At 43.6% G+C, this 8,492-nt stretch overlaps 1 protein-coding gene across 2 annotated transcripts in view; it reads right to left on the bottom strand.

The window, feature by feature from the left end:
• Positions 1 to 8,234, bottom strand: part of NLRP11 (NLR family pyrin domain containing 11) — a 48,073-nt gene extending 39,839 nt beyond the window's left edge. Inside the window, exon 1 of one of the 2 annotated variants that reach the window (XM_017892529.1) lies at positions 8,109 to 8,234. The gene's annotated coding sequence lies outside the window, so the exon portion shown is untranslated. The remainder of the gene's footprint in view (positions 1 to 8,108) is intronic. The other variant, XM_017892528.1, reaches the window with a different exon arrangement.
• Positions 8,235 to 8,492: the final 258 nt, after the last annotated feature.

Below are 8,492 nucleotides of genomic sequence, written 5' to 3'. Positions count from 1 at the left end.
CACACACACACGCACACACACACCACACACACACACACACACACCACACGCACCACACACACACCACACACACACCACACACACACCACACACACACACCACACACACACCACACACGCACCCCACACACACACACCACACACACACACACACACCACACACACACACACACACACCACACATACACACACACACCGCACACACACACGCACACACACACGCACACAGGTCGCCTCTCCAATTCTACCCCACCTCTGCAGGGGTTCCCCATCTTCCTCTCCTTCTGAGTAGGGACCCACACACTGTAGCCCCTGGACAGGCTGGGGACATGCCCCACACACCACCTGTGAAAACGCCACCCAAAAGAGCATGTGTGCAACTGCCACCTTTGGTTATCTTTTCCCTTGACCAATTTCTAAACCCTGTGAGCCTCCTACACCTGTAAGTTTCAATGTCAGTCTAATCCTGATATCATTACACTCAGTTATGAGAAGTCGAGATTGCAGAGTTGTGACTGAAGAATCCATACCAGAGCCTTGACCCAATACTGTCAAGGCACTCAGTTGATGACGAAGGTGGAGAAAGAAGATCTGATCAGATATGAGTGGATGTGGATTGGCCAACGTCTCCATGGGTTTACTGCAAATGCTTTGACGCAGAGAACAAGGGATAAATAGTCCCTTTGGGGGAGTAAATGCCTGTTGGAGAATGGCAGGTAACTTCGAGGCTAGACTGCTCCATCTCCAACCACGAAATAAACCTAACTATATACTCAACCGTCACTAGGTTGTTGGATGTAAAGAAATCGCCGGCAAAGCTGATAAGATGTACCAAATACAAAACAGAGAGTCAGTGGTATTGTAGACACACTCAATAGTGATGCCTACCTGAAGGGGATAAGTAGGCACATTAAGCTTGCAGACCTCACATACCGGGTACCGTGTTAGAGGATAGAGCCACTGGGTTGGATTGGACTCCACCGTGGCCATGAAGTACCTGGAAAGATACTCATGATCCGCCAATAAAGGGGTAAAAAAATGAGCCTATGGCATCTGAGTTTTGCAGCAGGGCTATGCAAATCCCCAGTGCCCAACAAGGTAAAAACTATGACACCATCATTCCGGAACATTTTCACGTCCCCTAAAGTAGGGCCTGTAACTAGTAAGCAGTCACTCCCTGTTTCCCTCTCCTCCCCTAAAGGAGCTTTTAAATGCATGGTTGAACTGGCAGAAAAAAAGAAGGAAGTCAATGAGTTTCAGAAGGCAGACATGCACCCAGGGAGTTGCTTTAATGTTAGGTCAGGTGAAGTCGAGCAAACTTTGGCAGCCTAGAGCTCAGTTTTAAGAAATCATACACAATTCTAGGGCAACCCTGGGGCACACTGAGGTGGGAGGACAGATGAAAGACCACCACTCGGTGGCAGAGGAGACAAATGAAAAGGTTAACTAGAAAATCCCGCTGAACAGAGGGTGGTGTGGAATTCTTACTCTGTTCAGTATCGGGTCTGAGGAGGAAAGAGCAAACAATGGTACCCTTTGAGTTCTTAAACCTGAGCTGGACTTCGGAGAGTCATCATTTCATAGCTTTTCGTCTCAGGTTTATTTTTGTATTTTGGACCTAAATGCACAAACATGCTAAGAAATCTTCCCTAAACCTTCGTTTTCCAGAAATGTCTTCATCTCTCAACTCTGAAAAAAAAAAAAACATTACATGAATAAAATGGAACATGAAGCCATAAAGACTGGTCCTAGGTCTGTATTTGCTGGACCCAGAAAGATATTTATAATACACTATTAAGATGAAAAGCAATGAATGGGACAGTTACCCTGACATATGTACATACAGGCGTCATGTCAGCTGAAGCCAGGATTTCAGGGTATACAGAAGAGTGTTAACATGACAGGTCTGAGACTGCTGTCTTTAGGATCTGCCTGCTGCATTGGCCACTGGCTAGAATCTGGAACGTGGATGTGGAGGGCGCCCTCCACCCCCATTCCCAGAGCTGATAAGAGTAGCTCACATGCCTGTATGGCTTATACAGACAACATGGCTTATGCTAAAGCTTTGCTGTCCTAGAAGCCTGGAAGCTTGCGTTTTCCTTCCATCTAAACAGTGAGCCAATTTTCTCAGCACCGTTTAACGCATGTTTTGGAATATGCTAGGGAGAGGATGCCTATGTGACCAGTTCTCTCTCTCTCTCTCTCACACACTCACACACACACACACACACACACACACATCCGAGCACTGAGTTTGTAATGATCTTCCACAGCAGACAACATCTCATGTGTTTTTCACCACTTGCTGCTGGGGGAATTCCGCATGTCCTGGGTGACTCTGCTGGGAGAGGACGCTCGGGAGCCTGGTTTCCTCTGGATTTTGTCCCACGTGCCTCTTCGCTTTGCCAATTCTGCTTTGTAGCCCTCACTGTAATAAGTCACAGTTGTGAGCAGGACTGTGCCAAGTCCCAAATCATCCCACCTAACCCAACTAGGGGATGGCATTCAACACCTGACACACAGGGTAACAGGAAGTAACCTCACAACATTGAATGACGTCCTCCTAAACTCACATGACCATCTCTTACCTTGCAGCAGGCAGTCCCATTAACGTTGTTAGTTATGGGAGATTTGCTTTCAGGTCTAATTACTCCCTTAAATTGAAGTATCCATCAGGGCAGGGCCACTGTTTCTCTTTCTCCCCAGTGTTCTCAGCCTCTGCATCCATAATTGGCCCTTAGCATATTTGCTAAGAGGTCAGTTCTTTTCATGCTCATATGGTTAACAAGATTGCCTTAGTTGGCCGGGCACAGTGGCTCACACCTGTAATCCCAGCACTTTGGGAGGCTGAGGTGGGTGGATCACCTGAGGTCAGTAGTTCCAGACTAGCTGAGCCATCATAATGAAACCCCATCTCTACTAAAATTACAAAAAATTAGCCAAGCATGGTGGTGGTGTGGTGGGCACCTGTAATCCCAGCTATTTGGGAGGCTGAGACAGGAGAATCACTTGAACCTGGGAGGCAGAGGTTGCTGTGAGCTGAGATCATGCCACTGCACCCCAGCCTGGGAAACAGAGCAAGACTGTCTCAAAAAGAAATAAAAGATTGCCTTAATAGTCTCAGTGGAATTTCTCTTCTCTCTCACCCTGAAATGATATCTTTATGTCATGACTGAAGATAAAGAAAAATTTTGGAACTGAGGCTTAGAATTTTATCAGACTGCAAAATTAATCATTAAGTCAATTAAAGTAGATCTGTACTCATGGAGAATACTCATTGCAACAAATTTTAAATCCCATGAGAGCTGCTATGTGTGCACATGTGTAAGGCCACTGCAACCCCAATTAAGTACATAATAATTATGGTATCACAAATCCACACTGATATGAAATATGCATTAAATGGTGCTGAGAAAATGGGCTCACTGCCTAGATGGAAGGAAAATGCAAGTTTTCCATCACTATGCAAACAAAATTCAGTAAATAAGATTGGGTGGTATTTTTTAAGGTATGATTGGGACTTAATATTTAACTAAGAAATATTTAATCATGCCCTTGTTTCTGATTTTATACTTATAGAATAAGGAATGTTCCATAAGCTTTATGCGTCGTGACTCTGGGGCTTAATGAAAACAGATGTGTGTCTGACCTTTGAAGAAAAACATGTAGACAGAATCAAGGGATGAAGATAACGTAGAAAAAGAGACAAGGTTTTAAAGTTATTGGTTTAAGAACTCGGTTCACAATCATTGAGGAAATAGCAATTAGATATAAAACTTTAAGAGACAAGAAGTTATAAATGGCTAACACGTGTGTGTACAATACTGGCACCTTGGAGTTCAGTCAACAGCAACTTCCAGCAATCAATTTAAGAAGCATTACACTGTGGTCAGATGAGGTTATGAAATGTTGGTGTAAAACAGTGTTTTACCTTTTGGGAAAAGTAATAGGAGCTTTTAATACACACTGACTCAACATTGCTTTTTTTTTTTTTGGAGGAACCTATGAAGCAGAGTCACTAGGCATAAAGCTCATGGAATACTCTTTAAATTATCCTATATAATAGTATAAAATCAAAAACACCTGAAGCCTGACAAGGGCATGATTAAATATTTCTGGTGCACTATTATGTATTATCAACCCACTTAAAAATCATTCTTTAGGGCAGGCACGGTGGCTCACGCCTGTAATCCCAGCACTTTGGGAGGCCAAGGCAGGCGGATCATGAGGTCAGGAGATCGAGACCATCCTGGCTAACACAGTGAAGCCCTGTCTCTACTAAAAATCCAAAAAATTAGCTGGGCGTGGTGGCACGTGCCTGTCGTCCCAACTACTTGGGAGGCATGAGGCAGGAGAATCGCTCGAATCCCAGAGGTGGAGGTTGCAGTGAGCCGAGATTGTGCCACTGCATTCCAGCCTGGGCAACAGAGAGACTCTGTCTCAGGAAAAAAAAAAAAATCATAATTTAAAGAACACAAGAAAAAGCTCATACAACAGTGTTTAGAGAAATGTGAACTGTTTGAGTCTAAAGGTAACTCCACTTTCTTAAACATATTAGAGGGAAATAAAGTTGACTCCTGAACTCAGAAGTCAGTGGTGCCAGCCCCGAGGCAGCCAAAAATCCAGGTATAACTTTTGACTTCCAACACTGATAGGCTACTATTGACCAGAAGCCTTATCAACGAAGTCAATTAACACATCAGTAGACGAACATCTGTATTGTATGCGTTCACGACATATCTGACTTTAATTTTTTAAGTATTTCTAGGCTGCCTGGTTCATCTACAAGTTGTCATACATCTCCCCCAAAATTCTCCAATATATTTATTTTTGAAACTTCATGTATAAATGGACCCGTGCAGTTCAAACCTGTGTTGTTCACGGGTCCACTGTGAATCCGTTAAACACATTTGTGTGACACAAGTGTTTTCTTCTTTTAAATCTTGTGTTGGTGTTTTTGCCCCCTAAGTGAACACAAGTAGATTAGGGATTAATAAGCCTCACCAAGTCCAACCCTTCCCCAGATTCTTCCCTCCTTTGACTTCTATTTCACCATTGCCTTTCTCTGAGGCCTGTCCTTGTAACCGAGACTTATTCTGAGACACTTCTGAGTTCAGGAGTCAACTGTATTTCCTTCTAGTGATATGTTTGTCTAAGAAAGTGGAGATACCTTGAGACGCAAACAGTCCGTATTTCCCTAAACACTGTTGTATGAGCTTTACTTGTGTTCTTTAAAGTAGGATTTTTAAGTGGGTTGGTAATAATGCACCAGAAATATTTAATCATGCCCGTCTCAGTCTTCAGGTGTTTCTAATTTTATACCATGACATAGGATAATTCAAGGAAAATTCCAGAAGCTTTATGCCTAGTGATGGCTTCATAGCTTCCAAAAAAAAAAAAAAAAAAGCAATGTTGAATCAGTGTGTGTTAAAAGCTTTCACTACTTACTTTTCCCGAAGAGCGAAACACTGTTTACGCCAACATTTCCTACACTCATCTGACCACACTGCAATGCTTTTTAAGTTGATTGCTGGAATTTGTTGTTGACTGAGCTATAAGGTGCCAACTGAACTATGAGGTAAGCTTCAACACCTGCACAAAAGCTGCCACAAGTCGGCGTTGCATCAGAATAGCTGATCACCGCACAGCTGGACACTTCAAGCACCTTTGACCAGACCTTCTCAAGCACTGAGACACAAGTGAATCACCTGGGGAGTCCTCAAAAACCCCAGTGTCTGGAAATACAGACACTGATTAGAGACTTTGGAGGTTGGGCCCAGGAATCAGTAGATTGTTTCAGTCCCCACTGTAAATTCAGCACACGAAGTTAAGAATCAATTTGTAAACTAAAAATAACATGTTAAGACCTCCCCATTCCCCCACCCAACCAACTGAGTGGACCCCTTCCTCCTGGCCAAGGGGACCTGAGAGATACTTGAAAAACAGAATTATTGACCACGGCAGGAAGGGAGGTCAAACCTCCTCCCATCTCTTTCCTTTGATAGCCAGCACAACTCACGGGCATTAACATTAAAATAGAGCTCAGGGCCAGGTGCGGGGGCTCACACCTGTAATTCCAGCACTTTAACAGGTCAGGAGTTCGAGACCAGCCTGGCCAATATGGCAAAACTCCATCTCTACTAAAAATACAAAAATTAGCCAGGTATGGTGGCGTGTGCCTGTCATCCCTGCTATTTGGGAGTCTGAGGTGGGAGAATCGCTTGAACCCAGGAGGCAGAGGTTGCAGTGAGCCGAGATTGCGCCACTGCACTCCAGCCTGGGTGACACAGCGAGACTCCATCTCAAAATAAAATAAAATAAAATAAAATACAGCGCAGAAGATGGACAGAATAGATTCTTTGTGGCAATAAGATACCAGATTATAAACAAGACCTAAGGCAATGCCAGGCAAGGATTAAGTCTTTCTCATGTGAAAAAAATCTCATGAAATGGCTAAGAAGAAAAAAACAAGAAAAACACCTAGTGTAATGTGGCTTATGTTCCAGCCTGACTCTGGTATCACATCACATGACAGACAGCAGCCCAACCCCCTGCCCCAACTGAAGCATTCCTTTCTACTGACTCCAAGTCTCTGGACAAAGCTTAACTCTTTCAACCAATTGCCAGTGAAAGAATCCCTGAACCCCCCCATGACTTGTAAGCCCCCACTTCGAGACATCCCACCTTTTCGGGCCAAACCAATGTACAATCTCCATTTACTGATTTATGACGTTGCTTGTAACTTCTACTTCCCCCAAATATACACAAATAGTTGTGACCTGACTGCCTGGGGACCATTTCCTCAAGGCTTCCTGTGTGCGCGTTTTTCCCTGGGCCACGGTCGCTCACACTGGCTCAGTATCAACCTCTTTAAAGTATTTTACCGAGTTTGGTTTTTCTGTTAACAAATCAATACCTTAGAGTTGAGCATTCTTTAAAGCAGGGAAGCTACCTGAGTGATTAAAGTAACCTTTCCTCCCGCCATTTGCAGCCACATGGGTGGAACTGGAGATTATGATGTTAAGTGAAATAAGCCAGGCACAGAAAATACATGTCGTGTGTTACCACTCATGTGAAAGCTAAAAACGTTGACCTCATGAAGGTAGAAAGTGGAGATAGTTACCAGAGGCTGGAAAGGATGTGAGGACGCAAAAGAAGTTGGTTAATAGGCACAAACATGCAGTCAGATAGAAGGAGTAAGTTCTAATGTTAACAGAGAAGGCTGACTATAGTGGAGAATGTATTTTTTATTTCAGAATAACTAGAGAGAAATTGAAATGTTTCCAACACATGGAAATAATACTTGAGGTGATGGATATTCTAAATACTCTGACTTGATAATTACACATACTATGCCTGTAACATCACATGTACCCCATAAATATTATGTATCAATTTACATTTAAAAAAATTCTTGGCCAGGCCTAGTGGCTCACACCTGTAATCCTGGCACTTTGGGAGGCTGAGGTGGGCAGATCACGAGGTCAGGAGATCAAAACCAGCCTGGCTAACATATTGAAACCCCGTCTTTATTAAAAATACAAAAAAATAGCTGGGCGTGGTGGCGGGCACCTGTAGTCCCAGCTACTCGGGAGGCTGAGGAGGAGAATGGTATGAACCAGGGAGGCGGAGCTTGCGGTGAGCCGAAATTGTGCCACTGCACTCCAGCCCGGGCAACAGAGCGAGACTCTGTCTCAAAGTAAATAAAAAATAATAAATAAAATAAAAACATTCTTTTTGTCTCTAACACTTTATACATCACATGGAAGAATGGCATCTATATATAAGGCTACGATGATGAGTTAGCTACGTTTAACCACTCCACCCACGACGCACATACACTTCAAAACACCATGCTGCACACGATACATGCAATTTTATCTGTCACCTTAAATGAGTTTGCAAAAAAAAAAAAGCATGACACAAGTTTACCCATGTGAACTTGAAAAAGGTCAAACAGCTTGGCCTGCCCTTAATAACTTTAGTCATTGTATTCCCCCACCATATTATTTCCAGCTCCTAACCAAAGAGAAAGCTAAAGAACCAATATAATGTCATAAAAAAGACCTTAAAATTCAAAGAAACAAATCGGCCAGAAAGGTAACTCACCAACCCTGCCACCAGGTCTCCTTGGCTGGTCGAAAGCAAACAAGCCAGGAAACGGGAAGAAAAAGGCAGTGCCTGCCCTGTGATTAGCCAGCTGGTTCCTCTCTTGATTGGTCAAGGTGGGTTCTTGATGACCTTTACGATGGAGGGGAAATACTGCTGCACCTGCGTGTTTCTGCCCCAGATGCCCCAATTACCTTTGTCCACCCAGGACTAAACAGGGTCTGCTGATTAGAAGACAGTGCAGACCCCGTTTATGATGTTGGAGCTCATGGGGCATCTGACCAAGAACCTCCAAAACAATTGATTTAGGCAGTGCCGGGGGAAAGAAGTTCTCCACCAATAATCTCCATTTTGGATAACCATCTACACAATAAGCTCCACGAG

Source organism: Rhinopithecus bieti, unplaced genomic scaffold, assembly GCF_001698545.2.
Source record: "Rhinopithecus bieti isolate Rb0 unplaced genomic scaffold, ASM169854v2 scaffold_22436, whole genome shotgun sequence".
NCBI classification, from domain to species: Eukaryota; Metazoa; Chordata; class Mammalia; order Primates; family Cercopithecidae; genus Rhinopithecus; species Rhinopithecus bieti.
This window is presented reverse-complemented; position numbering and strand designations above follow the sequence as displayed.